This window comes from Ciconia boyciana, chromosome 8 (genome assembly GCF_034638445.1).
Source record: "Ciconia boyciana chromosome 8, ASM3463844v1, whole genome shotgun sequence".
Lineage (NCBI taxonomy): Eukaryota > Metazoa > Chordata > Aves > Ciconiiformes > Ciconiidae > Ciconia > Ciconia boyciana.
The window spans coordinates 21,094,067-21,109,610 of record NC_132941.1 but is presented as its reverse complement, the minus strand read 5'-3'; the positions used below and the strand labels follow the sequence as shown (position 1 = coordinate 21,109,610).

Genomic DNA, 15,544 nt, shown 5'->3' with positions numbered 1-15,544 from the left:
TCTGTGAGGCCTGTAAATATTATATTCCTATATAAGAAGGAGACTGAGAAGAAAGTTCTTTAGAGCAGTTCTGTGTCTCACGTAATCAAGCAGTACAAAATCAAAACAAATCCAAGTAGACTGGTACTAAATCCAGTCAAGCTATTAGACAAGTCAAAAACAGCATCTGGAAGTAAAGATTTTATTATAGGAACCAACTATACTACAAATATATTTGAGAAATATCTATGTTCTGTCATTCTGATAAGTATTATGGGCAACATTCCAGACAAAATGCAATAAATTTACATGAATTTATGGCTTTACTGTGTATCTTAACAGCAAGTATATAATAATTAGCTCATTGATGTGAAATACATTGTTCTGCCAAACAGTGCTATGCTTTGTAGTTTAGCTTTTGGAAACAAACAGCCCAGCTGTTTTGATTGCAAATTTACAAATAGCTGCAGTATTTCACCTGGTGATGCATACAGGGTAAACCTCACTCTGCAAGATCAGACAGCTAATAAAATTCTTGTATCCACAGCCTGTCTGGTACTTCAGAGGAAAGTTATTTCGCACAGTGCATGCTGACACAACAGTTGTACTGTTCGTGGCTGGGAAAATCTTTCCTGACCACTGGGAGTCTAAAATGCAAGATTTAACTGGCTTATCATAGCATGCAGCATAATGATAGTCATTATTTTAATATACAGCTAGTGCATTTAACTGTGTAACCCTGGCTCCCTCAGCAGGTGATGGAATGCACTTACTACATATTATAGGCCATGTTTCTGCCACAAAATACTGATGGTGAGGGACTCAGTTCAAACTGTAAGCAAGCAGGCCCTGCCCTGACAGTCCTACATACAATCTGGAGGAAGCAGCCTGCTCAATGCAGCCATGTCAACTGGCCAGTAATTTCCACATTTAGTAGCCAAGCCTGCACCTTCCCCCAACTTCTAATTGAAGTCGAAGACATCATCACAGAGGAGACACCCATGGCTAGCATATGTTTGGAGTCTGCCTAGACTGTCTGCTGTGAACTGCATAGGTAAGAGAATAATTCTTCCCACTGGACCTGGAAACAGGATGGGAAGTACTTGCTCTTTGTCCTGCAGCAAAAAATAGCTACAGTGCAAGGGCTAGCATAATTTTCCCGATCCTACCAAGTATAAAGGGGAAAGAAAAAGCAGAAACTTGAACAGTCTCTGCAAAAGTTCATCTAGTTGAACATGTCCCTGCTCATTGCAGGAGGGTTGGACTAGATGACCGTTAAAGGTCTCTTCCAACCCAAACCATTCTATGATAAGCAGCACAGCAACAGAACACATGGAGAGGGAATGGACAGGATCTGGTCTGGCACCTGTTTCAGCCAAATCCCAGAATATGACCTGGTGAAGAATTCTTACAGCAAAAAAACAACACCCCCAAGGTCTGGTTCAATATATTGCTACAAACAATATACCTCATGAACAATTACACTTTTCCTTATACCTTACATTGTGCATTTAAAGTAGATATTTTTGAGCTTAAAAAAAACAGTATGTTCATTTTAAAATAATAATTTCAGGCACTATCTGTACCTAAATATATGCTTTGGGACTTTGAAGCTCTAGTTTTTCTACTTAGAAAAAACAACAAAAAAATTGTATTTGTTTGTTTGTTTAGAACTTTAACGTAAGCATTAGGTTTTCAGAACTTTTTACACTAGAGGTAATTGATTCATTAGTTATTTTGTATGGAATACAGGAAGGATCACTGAGGTATGCAAGAGGAGTAGTTTCTGAAAATGTTGAAAAGTATTTGCTCTGCACAGGCATGCAAAATTTTTCCTGCAGGATGAAGCTATTTGGTTATTCATATAACTACATATCAGAATGCATTCAGCTACTGGTCATAATACACCACACATGGAAAGTAAAAACACTAAACTGATCTTTTCCCCCCTTCAAGAATACATCACTAATATCACCATCCCTGCCCAGCCCTCATCTCTTTTAAACCCTGCAAGAACAGAGAGGACTAATATTCTTGTCACACAAGTCAACGGAGGGCATCACAAGCTACTGAATAAATTCTGAAGAAGAGTGCAGGAACACCCCCCCATGAACTCCCTTTGTTTTAAAGTGGAGAACTGTCAGCTTGTGCTCTTCCACTGGTAGCATCAGCATCACAGAGAAACTTGAGATTAAATTCCCAGTTACTAAGGGCTCACAAAGTTTACTCTTCACTAGAAAATTAATCTTAGTATGATTTAAGACTGTGAGCAGAGAACCAGTTTTCATTGTGGCACACTAATTTGGAGCTACTGCTAACATACTAAGAAATCCATGTTGTAAGGCAATGAGGATGGTACTCTGGGATTCAGATTTAAAATTTACTTCTGTATTCCCTCACAGGCTTCTGTAATGCACTTTGAATCAGGGCCTTAAAACACATAGTAAAACTGAGCACCATCACAATTGACCATGCTAATCAATTAAGACCCCTGCAGAACGTTAGTGGGAGACACTGAGCAATAAGAACAATACTTTGATATGTTAGAGACAGATAAAATTCATGCTATGGTTCAAAAAGAAGTGTTAATGCTGTGATGCTGCTTCAGCTGTTTGGACTTTGGTGCCTGCATGCCACTTCAAGTGCCCAAGCGCTTTCACAGGACTAGACCATGACTTCCTGGACCACAGTTCTCCCTTGGGGGGCGGGAAGTACTTCCCTGCCTTTGAGAAGTTTTGATCATAAACTTAAAGATAGCATAGTGATAAGATACAATGATAAGGGAAAGCAACTGATGAATCTAACAAAAATGCAGAGGACCCTCACCTCAGAGCTGGTCTTCCTGAAGTGGCACCAAGAACCCCAGAGGTGCTGCAGAGCCCAATAAGGCTTCTGCTGTCACTGACAATGCAGCAAGGAAGTACAGGAAACATTGCACAGACAGGGACCTGGCATCAGCTTCTCTGGCAATTCCAAAAGTAAGCTTTTCAGTAATTGTTCTACTCAATACTTACCAAATCATAGCAAAATGGGAAGAAACAAATAGCGTATAAAAAACACTCACATGTATTTTCAACTAAAAGTCATGCATGTTAATTCCTAGGCTGCTCTTTAAATATAGAACCATAGTTGTTTATTTACAGATGAAAAAAGTTGGGGAGATGAACTGATTGAGAAAAGTTATTCTCATTTGAAATGCCTGGCACTAACTCTGAATCAGACCACAGTTGCTTTTGCCTGTGTACTATAAAATTATATAACAAACATTTATTAAAGGAGACAATTTTTTGTGAATATCTCACACATAACAGTGTCTGCTGGAGACATGTAGTACAATGGACAAGTTCATGCAACAGACTCTGCTACCATGGAGTTCAGCCCAGGGAATATGTAAAGCAGATGCATTTGAAAAAGCTTCATTTGCTCACCATTTTATTTAAAACACAAGATCATAAAGAAAACAGGACAACCCAATCACACTGGCCCACAGAAAAATCTTCGTTATTCTTCAACATTCTGTGCTGTTGCTCCTAAGCATCCACCAGCACAAGTCAGGGGCGTTTGGACTCTTTTGGCATCAGACAGAAAAGCTTTGGCCACTACTGCATGACCCAACGTAGTAGTTATCCTGCCACCCTCCACAGCTCTATTTTAGCAGTATCTTATTTAGTACTTCAAGTCCCATGACCCATATCCAATAAGGAGTTTGTTTAATACACTGATCAGATAAAAGGATGCTTTTCAAGCAATGGTTATGCAAGGGATCCATACTGCAATGCAAGCCCTGAAACACTAAACAAATGCTAAGTTATAAATAAAACACATTCTTGCTCTTAATCCCATAACACATACCAGCCACCTGCTTGAAACTGAATTGTGTCTGTTACAGCTGCAAACAAAGACTTTTGTTAAGATTTATCGATTCACCTTTATTAAAATTAAAGGTGAACTTTAAATCCTTTACCAGGATAGAGTCATTAACATTTCTAGGAGGTAGGAGACTCAGAAAAAAGTGTCCAAAGACAGACAGATGACAGCAAGGAAACTATATCTGTACTAGCTTCTGTATTAAAAACATGAAGAGCTGGTCAAACTGTTGGAAATTTTTCAGAAATATTTTTATATCACCATTGCACTAACCCCTCCAACCCAATCACTATCTGCTAAGTAATTTATCAATCTCCAGCCACAGACTGACTAGCACTTTCAATAAAATTTAAGTAAACTAATGAGTACATACTCCCTAACTAAACCCAAAGTCCAAGACCACATAGCAAATAGGTGCCAGGGTCTGGATTAGAACTCATGTTTCTGACTTTTGGTCTGGCACTCAGTCCGTGAAAAATGCCACTTCCCAATAGAAAGAAAAGCCTCCAGTATTGTAAGGGTCGGTTGTTGTGTTTTTTAAAATACATATATAAAATCCTCCAAAAATAAAATTGTTTTAAAGTCTTGTTTGAATCAGAAATATAAAAGACTGCAAAATCAATACAAGTTCTCCAATAAAACAAGAATATCTGCAAGGAATTGAGATTTTTCTGGCCTCAGGTCAGAGATTTACTGCACTTGACACTGTAAAAACAAGCAGTAGAAATGAGACAAACTGCTTGCTGCAAAGACCAATAAGGGGTTTAAAGAGGCAATACCTTGTGATCATTCAATTCTAATCTTCATAGCTCTGAAACACTGGTCCTTAATAAAACTGTTATTCTCTTGTCTTACCCTTCTCATTCTCAATACACTGATTTCAAATATGATGTTGACAATTGACAGTTCATGACCTGTTGAGTTTACAACATTTGAAAAAACACAGGATAGAAACCTTTCAGATGGTATCAAGCATCTGTTCTCAGTGAGAGCTGTCAAAGGCATCCACTGCAAACTTCACTGCAAGATTGAGACAGGAAAATACCAAGATGACAATTAGAATTCTATGATTTTTAAGGTCCTAGAAATGAACAGTCTTTCAGGGCAAGAAAAATTGGTTCATACTTTTGTTATTCACATGTTACTTAGAGACACATCAGGTACTTTAAAAGGTGTTTTTTAAAGTGACATAAACCCTGCTCCAAAGTACTTAATCTGAGACAATGCTTGCAGTAATAAGATCACACAGTTTTGAACAAGTATATACTACATAGCTTAATAATATAGGTTGGTTTACCAGACCTGTCGTGCTTACTATGATACTGAAGATAGGATCTTTTAGGAAAAATTGAAGGACAGCTAGCATGAGAAACAGGGAATGCTTCAGGACAGGAAAACTTCTGTCTTGAATCAAAGATGAACAAGTTTTTGAAAAAATATTCCATGAACAATTAATTTTTAATGCACATTACCCTTCTTTAACAGCTGGTAATAAAGAAACACTCTTCTACTAAGCACAAAATAGACAGGTGTCCAAATCAAGCATAATGAACTTCAGAGAATACTCAGAGAGAAGTGTTAGGCAGCATCCAAAGGCTAGAAAGATCATCTGCCAAGTACAGGCAGGCCAAAGCACAGTGCACATTCATCCAAGAGTGGAACACTTCTGACTCCTATGGGACTAAGACAATCAATGAGTTTAGATCAGTTCAGGCAGTTGTATACTTTTAAAGCATCTTACCACTAACTTGTGTACTGCTGCAGATGGCAGACAGAGCACACATTCATAGGGCAGAACTAATTTCTCCACTTTCAACAAGAGCATGCCCCATTTCAAAAGTCCCAAGGAATACCCATGCTTTACATAATCGTAGCATGCATCAAACTTTCACCCAAATAAGGAGTCAACGCGTTTATTTTCCATTAAATTGCTATGCTTCCCTTTGTTCTTGTAAAAAAATATGGTAAAACATGAGCCATAAAAATGAAACACACACACATTTTTCCCCTCTCTGCTTTCAGAGGAAATGGCTTACTGAAAGAAAAGATTGCTTTACTGTGTCCAGGCCAATAGTTTTCCTCTTCGGATTAGAGAGAAGGATTATAGCAGCTCATGCTGAGCTAGCACTGCTGCAGCTGGACTTCGATACTAGTTGCCAGGCTGCCTAGTTTAAAGCTAACTCAGGTACAGCTGTACAAACTGCAGTCTGCAATGCAGCAGCAAATTAACTATTTAACTCAAACCAAAATCCTTTTTCCCTACTTACTGAAAAACAGCAGCTGACAAACTATGGATTTGGCATTCTTTCACATGCAGTAAGATTTGCTGCAAGTATCCAAAAATATACTTCATGGCTGACAGCCCAAGGAATCGATCAATGAAAGTTCAAGAGGTGCATTTTACTGTCCAGATGTTCTCAAACTATGCTCCATCGACAACTTACAGAGATGATTGGTCACATTATGCTGACTTTTCTCACTTTTGCTGTACCTTTTTGTGTCCAAAAGATGAAAAGTACATCTACAATTATTAAAATATTTCTCCTTAAACATGTTTTACTTTTGCTACAGTTAGCATAAAAATATCACAGCAAATCAATGGGATGAGAGGTTGTACAGGAGACAACTTGGTATAAAGTATGAATCAAACCTTAATCTCTGCAGCAGGATGACCTTAATGAGAAACTCTGAAGGCATGAAAATTACAGGTTCCACATGTACATACATACACTCTAGATAATGACAAAAAATTCCACAAGGCAAACATGCTTTTCCTAACCTGACCTACACACTTTTTCAGTGGATATGGTGTCAAAACTTGTGCAAAACCAGGGAAGAGCAAGAGATCTTACTTGCTTATTTAAGGAAAAACCTTGTAGGATTTTCTAGGCAAATGGACTGCAACAGTGACCAGTGTTACTAGATCTTAATGTATTAAATACTAATGCCTGAAAGGTTTCCTCCAACCCTTCAGTTATAAATTATTATAAAAATGCAGAACTATACCTTTGGGAAAAAATGAGGACTAGTTTAAACATGCATTTATCCATGCACTAAAACAAACACAAAACTATCTCAAAACTGACAAAAATCTAAGCTTGAATACAACACTGTCATACCGCTTGTATAGAGGATACACATACTCTAGCTATGGGCATACACATATCTTCATCCATTTTTTCATTTGGATGTTAAATTCACGATTAGCAACTTGAATGCCATTGACACCAAATGCCATGATAGGCAAGAAGGGGAACAGCTAGGTCCAGCATGTAGATTCAGTAGCTGTTGCTACATATCTCTCTCCTTGCTCAAATCACAAGAATCCTTACAGTTCAGTCCTTTGGGGGTGAAAGGAAGAGAATGCTTAGCCTGATATGAGCAAAGTCAATAGAAATTAAGTACCATGTAGCTTCATCGCCCGTAGAGAAGTGAAAATCAGGTAATGTACAGCACCTTGATATATCATTTTTTATTTTGATATAGGCTTGCAAGTCCTTTCTTTTTCCTTCCCTTGCAAAGGCAGATACTTCTCATAGGAGCACAAATCTGTAAGCATCCCCAGAGCAGCCTCTGAGGCTGTTTTGCTGCATTTCCCAGAAAGCAGCCTTAATTTTGCCAAGTTGGAAGAATCACCAATCCATCATCTTTGCTACATGTTATAAAGCACAGAGGACTAAAGCAAAGTTCAAATGTTCAGTGTTTTTCCTTGGAAAAGTGCTCTGCCAATTCAGTCTGCTCCAGCCTTTCTTCCCTAAATAGGGGAACTTTTGCCCTTGGTTTCATGTCTCTGCTCCAGTCACAGGGCTGCTTGATGGTAGCAGAACATGCATTAGATTCTGGGGTTTTTTCAAACCTAAATAATCCAGAAGAACTCCCTGCTCTCATTAAAACACTGGTATGCATTTGGATTTTTCCTTGACCACCACCAATTCAAACCCTTGCTCATCATTTCACTTCATTTTAAAGTAGCAATTTGTAATGTAAGCCACAGCATTCTATCTGTGTACTCAATTTCTAGAGTGAACAAGAATTTGTTTTCACCTGGAGGTTCATCTCTTTGCAGCTTCATGCACAGACCAGTACACCAGCATTTCAGACAATATTCTGCTAGCAGATTCCTTTACAGACATGCTACCAATCAGACCAACTCATAACTATTGCTGTGGCTAAATATGGGGTTTAGGTGAGAAGTGGGGATGCGATTTCCTTAGTTCACCATCAGTTTTGTTGTCTGAAAGGTTACTGAGATCATGGACACTGCCTTCATTGTCCCCATTTTTCACATGTCTTTTGGCAGCTATATACAGCAAGACAGATTCCTTTATGTATGATAAATGCTACAATCACTGCCATCTCCTTAGGGAAGGCAAAGAGTGCTGATCACAGCTCAAATGGGTATATAGCTCATACTGAAAATACAACTTCTCTACTGCAAGGCAGACTGATCTTCTGCAGGCTAAACAGTCACAGATATAGAACATGTGTTTTCATTAACTGAGTATGCTGCACTCGATACAATAAAACCATTACTTTGAGTGGGTTTGATCACTTGTTGTCATCCTTTAAGGCAATAATTTTATTACCTTATTGCTTTTCTTTTAAACTCCAGCTTGGGAAAAGAAAAATCAGATGCTTGTCTTAAGCAGGATGAAATCTAGAGGAAAAAGGTCCATTCATCATCACCTGTTCCCCAGCCCTTCTAAAACAGAGTACTGAAGCAACTGGGGATTTTACCAAGCTGGTAGTTACCTCCAAGCACAAGCTTACATAAGTGAGTGCCCAGAGGAACCTGCAAACTTACCTTAGATCATACTCTGACATACTTGCAAAAATTATCAGCTATTGACACTGCAGTCAATAATTTCCTATTCCACGTTGGAATCTTAAAGCATTAAAAAGCCTAAGTAATCATTCATAAGGTAGAAATATTTTATCTTCTATAGATAAGTAAAATAAGGTACAGAGTGTGACAGAGAAAGCCATGTCATTTCTCTTGTAACTCCTACTTCTGTGTCTTAATCATACACTTCTCCTTCACTATTTATTTTCCTCTCTTTCTGCCCTCAAGCAGTTTGGGAAGCTTCTAAACTGCTTTATTCTTCAGGGCATTTTTTGTTTTTTAATACAGTCTGTATGGTCCTCAGTGTTGCTGCAAACAAACACCCATACAAAATTAAATTCAATAAACCAAAAAATCTTAGACACTGGCAGAACTGCTGGTAGCATACAGTAAGTAGAAGTGTGACATGCACAGTAGAATAGGCAGCTTTTGCTGTTGTAAAAGCTTTTACTGAACTCTGTTCTATTTAGTTCTTACATCAGCTGGATAACAGATTATTTAAAATACAGATATTCTATATCAGATACTTCAAACCTAGGCTCTGAATGCAAACAGTACCATTATCTGCTTAACAAAGACCAATTATTCAATGAATAATCAAGCTACTGTGCAAGTCCTGAATGCCTATAATGTTATTTGATAATATGGTGTCTTCTGACCTAGACAGAGCTGCCTACAGCATATAATTAAAGGTTTCAGATACATTATGTTCTTCTCCTGCCAAATGCTGTTCATGCAGTATGCTTTATATACCCAGTGAAACTAATAGAAAAACAGTCTATTTCAGACTGAAATGCTTTGTTAAACCATTTAAACAAAACCAGTGTACAGCCTCAAGATCAGATGTCCTTCTAGGGAAGGAAAGTACCACCACCACCTGTTTTTCCTCCAATACCAAATTCTCCATTTTATAATTTAATATTTTGAACACTGGCCTTCCCTTTTTCTGTCTTCATTCCAGGATAAAACACTCTGCATTGCTTTATGATAGCATCATAATCAAGATACATTTCATTACATGAGACATTACCTGCACAGAAAGCTCCTGACCCACACAGCCAACAACAAAAAGTGAGTACGTTTTAAAGTCATTTTTAAAGCCTGTGAAATACACAGGCACTAGGGCATTAAGTCCTCCCTCGAGGAAATGAACTGTACAAGACTGTATTTCCAGTTAATTTGTCCCTAATTTGTCCCATGTACCTTAATCCTTATTTGAAGGTGTGAAGCAGAAGAAAGCTCAGTTCACATGTTCACTCAGTTTATGAAATCTCTCCACCAAGGCAGTCTGTGAAAGTGCTAGTTAACAGTGTTTTTAGATGAGGAAGTAGATCATTTCTCACTTGATATACTTACTGCATTTCACCCAGCAAATATCAGTCAGATACTAGCTGATGCCAGTCACCTAGTCACTCCAAGAACTGGCCACATTTCCAAATGTGTCAAACAAATAACCAATTAGTCTTTGTTTGCTTGTTCACTGTATCCAGTGCTTTCGTATTCAGGCCTTGGCAGGCTACCAGCTACTTTGACTGCAGTCCCTTCCCCCCAAAAAAGGGAAATCATCTCAGACTGAAAGAAGTTCTTCAAAAGCCACAGGCCTATCTAATCTTCAGACTGAAACAGTGCATTCAGATTGGGTGCAACATCCAGCCACTAAAGCAAAAAGAACCAAGTTTCTTTCCATAGCTCCCAAATTTCAGAAGAGTACAAGGGAGTTGCTGACAAGCATTTTTAATCAGAAGATAATGTAATTAAAAAAACAAAACACACCGTTACAACTGGACAGTATGTAGCTCAATATTCAAAGGGTTGTAAGAGTCCCTGAGCTCCTATTCCTCTGGCTGTTGAGGGAATCCTTTGCCTGGCACTCCAGGCCTTCCCAGCATTTCAAAGAATACCTTAATTTACACATCAAAACTCCTGTACTTTCTGGCACGATATGAAGCCTGGGTACCAGCTGAAAAGCAGCACTTCAGGATAACTGTTATAGTCTCTTGCTTAGCTAGAACCATGTTATTTTACCTGCACAACAATTACTTTTTCTACAGCAGAATAGATGCAAGAAAATGGTTGGTACCTTTAAACTAAAGATCTTTAGTATCTTTAACTAAATCTAAACTTTTTCTAATATTAGTCTCGAAAGTCACTACGGTGACCTGATCCTAACTTCTAAGACCATAAACTGCCTTATCAGTTATTCCTGTCTCACAAGAAGCAGGCTACTGAAAGAATTCTTCCTCTTTTTCGCATTAGAAAACAATAGCAGGGAGCCAAGTTTGGCAAAGATATCCATAAATCTGAGCATGTCACAGTTATCCACCACAGATTTATCCTTCAACAAACTCCTGAATATTTAAATAATATATTTCAAAAGACTTCAATACAAGTCATACAACACTGTATTTAAAAAAACTCAGCAACTACACAATAACTAGTCTCTGAAGTTCTCTGATTTGGGGGCTAAAAGCAAACCTTTGGGGTTTTCTGTGCCTTTGGTTGTTTTTTTTTTCTCCTTTTGAATAGGACAACAAAATCCACAGAGCACAAGTCTTTCAACATTTCACATAAGAATTAGCTCCATCCAAAGTACTGCAAGATGCAGCTCAGCAGTGATTTAACAGACCCTACCATTCAGTTTCAGACAGCAGAGCTGGCCGTCCTCAGTGATACTACTACTACAGATATTCAGCTATAGATCACCGATAGGCCACAGCTGTCATGAAACTGTAATAGAAGCCATTAAATATTTCCTTCTCCCCAAAACTACTCAGTATTCCCACTGTCAGCCTGGTTTTACAGCTGTGTACTGAGGGTTGGATTTCCATTTTAAAATACTTAGAAGATACACTAATGCACAGAATATCTGTTCAAAACCAGTTCATTCAGAGTAAGTATCAAACTCAGGTTTTCTTGGAAAACTTACAGCGAACTTCTCATTGCCTGTTTCAGTACAGGACAAAAGCTTTCTAAAAAGCAATCTACAGTCTTTTAAATTGACTCGTGCAGGGAAAAAGGCAAAAAATGCCAATGCTGTGTTAAAAACTTGACTGTGCTTCTGTTAAAAACAAAATAAAAACTTTAAAGAATGCAGTGAACAAACTCCAGCCACTCTCCTCCCCAAAGCCAAAACTATTCTTACAAGTCCACAAGCATTTTCATATCACTGTGGGATCATTGCAGCACTGTTCTACATAAGTATGCATTTAACAATCAAAAGTGAGGACCCCTGATCTAACCAGCAAGAAAGATTGTTTCAGATAATGGGAACTGCACTTGCTTCTGCTTCTCCCACTTGCTTTCTGGTTTTATAACCACCTCTTCCAGTTTAAAAAAAACAACAGGATTTTCCATGTGGCTACGTGAAAAACAAACTATCGATTGACGAAGCAGACAATGTAGGAGAGTTAGCTGTCATATGTATAAAATAAATAGAATTTTAAAATTACTTTTGGAGGTACTCTTATCTTCTGGTAAGATCTCACAATATTATAGTATAAGCATAGCCTAATTGTTTTTTCATTGGTACTCCTTTAGATAACTAGAAGAAAGTTAGGTTATTATGATTTCAACATTAGTAATGTGACATCTGATGACAACAAAAACGTACACATGCTCATGCTGCCAAAGGCAATACGACTTTTCTTTGCCAGCGTTGATCCTTGATACATAAACAAACAGAAGTGTCTGGATATACCCAAAACACACAAGACCTAAATTAACAAAAGATTCTTAAAAATGTCACACATAATCACTTTAAAAAAGAAACTACTACTGAACAATTATTTTACTATCTGCTATGCATTTAAAGAGACTGTTACAAGCTTGTGCTAGGATGCAAAAACATCAACAGAATTTTTAATGACATATATACAGTATTACCTATATAACTAAGGTTTTCCTAAGCATCTATCACCATTCACAATGTTCTCATTAAAATGTATTTAGATTGCAAATCCTCTGGGGAAGGACTTGTCTTTTATCCCTATTTGAACAGTCTACAGCACAATGAGGGTCCCAATCATTTTTGCTTTAAATACTAGCATAGCACAAGTATTTTTTTAATGTAGGATAAGATTGAAAATATTCAGAAAGCACCCTTTGTGTTCGCTCTCCATGCTTAATTCCCATTTACAGTTCAGAATAAACACTTCAGCTGTCATTCTATTAACAGTTTTACCTACATAAGAGATCCAAGAAGGGGCCAAATTTGCCTGCATAATGATTTCACAGTAAGTGGCAACCAGATGGACAGCACACTGCCATATGCTCCCCTTTGCTGAAAGGTGGAAAAGTGAGCAAATATGAATCAGAAAAAAAAGGAAGGAGAGTGGGGAGACAAATATCTCTGCAGTATACCCATTTATTCATGCACACACCCTTTCTTACCAGAAGCATACACAAACTTGTCTGTTCCTTGTACCTTAGCATCTGAATTGCAGGGAAGTAATGGCAATGATTAGGGGGCAGCTACGGAACAGCTGTTGTCTCCAGCATAATCCTTGCTAGGCAGGTACATATCTGTGCAACATCCAACAGTGTTGCATTCCTAAGAGCCATTGTACAAGCATAGGGAAAAGCACCAGCATCACCATGGCCCTAATAAAGTGAAGGAAACAGAACAAAGACATCACTCCATAGGGTCAGCCTCTTTGGAAGCCAACACTTTTCCAATGCAGCACCAAGAGCTGAGAGGCTCAGCAGCTGTGCCTACTCTGCAGCCTCCTCTGAATTTCTTTTTGCCCATAGATAACGTGTCAAAAACTTTAGTAAACCTTGATGCTACCTAAGTCTTGCATTGCTCTTTCCGTTGGAGCAGACAATCTGGCCATATTATAATGTCTCCAAGGAGTACCTGCCCTTTCGAGCTAGTCCTAAAAATAACACCTTTCAAAGTTAAACATATCTATTTAATTACACTACTGCTCCCTGCTCAGAAAGTCCTTCTCCTTAAGACCAAACAGAAAAAAAAAAAAGAGCGTTCAGATTTCTGGAGGTGGCAGCTGGTAACAGATGAAGAAAAACAGTAAACATGTGCAAGAAAAATCTTTGAGGCTGCTTTTTTTTTTTGAGACACTTGTGCAAGTTAACATGTGAACCTTGACCCATATCTCACTTTCCCATTAAAAAGTTGTTTTCAAAGCTGTCTAATTTTAGCATTCCAGATAAGAATGTAATTATTTACTAAATGTGGGTTGTAAAATCCAGGCAGCTGTTATATACAGAGAAAATTATGGACTGCTTGCTAGCTGAGACACACAACATGCCTCACATTTACATCCTGGATGGTTTTTAACTTTAATTATTACAGACAAGAGCTCTTTAGTTCACTTTAAGAGCAGCCTTCTTTAAATTTCTACCATCAGCTAAATCGACTGGTAGTCCAAATGGTGTACTTTTCTATAAGAAATTATTTGATATATTTGACCAAAGTATTTAAGGCAAAATACTAAAATAATTCAACAGCAAAAGTCTCTCCAACTTCAATAAAATTTGTATTTTGTTATTTTTATATATGAATTTTCATTTTCTATTAGTGGAAAAAGCTGGTAGACACACTTAAGTATAAGACACATAACACTTGCCACTACAAAGACTTTTGCAACTTTTTGGAGAAGCTCTGACACTTGCCTCTTTGCAGGCAGCCTTTAGAGTTCCCTGGAATAGCAGAGATGCTCTTTGTCTCATGGCAATCCATTTAAGTTAAACTGAACTGTTTTCCTATGCCTGCTTGCTTTTTTAATCACGTATTTGGTGGCCTCTCAAAAAGAAAAAAAAAAGTCAAACGGACATGAACTCCATGTACACAATGGCTGGGCAGCTTGCACCTCTGACAGAACAGTGGCAGACAGCGTGCTATGGAGCACTTACAGGTTGCTGAAGCAAAAAAAGCAGAGTGGCAGGACAGACAGCAGAAAGGAGGATGAAATATGTCAGACTTTACACATTGTTTCCCTAGACAAAGCACAGACCCCAAAGGTTCTTCCTCATTCACAAAATAACAACCTTCCCAAGTAAGGCAATTACCTGAATTAGAAATCACTACTGAAGGCTCAAATCCCACTTAGGGATTTGTTAAGGTCAACAAGGGAAGTTTATACCTTGATATAATATTGTTTTACAAAAAAAAAAAAAGAGCTAAAACCACAATACTAGGAGGTTCCATGTTAGAAACTAATTTGCAAGAAGGTTATTTGGGTTGAAAGTTAAGCTCTTAAAAATTAGGAAGCATCATATTTAAAACAGCATATGACTTAAGCTCCATTTGCATTAATCCTCTCTAACTGTTAAGATCACATACTATTTTTCCTGCAAATCATTGGCTCATTCAGTGAACAGGGTGGCTCACTGTATAGAACTACATCTGCACAACTCTAAATCAGACATTGTCTGACTTGATATGTTCAAATATTTTGGTTGCATTTTTAAATGTAGTTTAATATGTGTGTAATGCTATAGGTGCACATGGTACTTTACACAATGCAAGGAAAAATATAGTAATTGCCACGAAAAATCTTACAGTTGAAATATATCAAAGCAACACTGAACCCGAGACAAGATAAAATTAAAGCGAGACAGAGGGAGAACCTCTTTACGCTGAAAATATTATTATGAATAAAGCAAGAAATAAGTCAACATTGCATTTTATAATGCTTAGTTAATGACAAAAGTATCATTAGAAAACCTCCATTGCTACTTGAGTTTACAAGAAGGTCTGTCTTTCATTATACTCATGCAAAACCAGAGATTTCAACAGGATTACATGGTTGTAACAGAGCTCATTGTGACCTTATAACTAAATTAAGAATTAAACCCTAATACATCACTCTTGTCAAGCCAAATCCTAAGCCCAGC

At 37.8% G+C, this 15,544-nt stretch overlaps 2 protein-coding genes across 2 annotated transcripts in view; one reads left to right on the top strand and one right to left on the bottom strand.

Annotated features, from left to right (window-relative positions):
• Positions 1-15,544, top strand: part of NRG4 (neuregulin 4) — a 53,366-nt gene that overhangs the window by 6,160 nt on the left and 31,662 nt on the right. Inside the window, exon 2 of the mRNA XM_072871452.1 lies at positions 9,651-9,760. The gene's annotated coding sequence lies outside the window, so the exon portion shown is untranslated. The remainder of the gene's footprint in view (positions 1-9,650; positions 9,761-15,544) is intronic.
• Positions 1-15,544, bottom strand: part of TMEM266 (transmembrane protein 266) — an 88,793-nt gene that overhangs the window by 69,595 nt on the left and 3,654 nt on the right. The gene's annotated exons all lie outside the window — the stretch shown is intronic.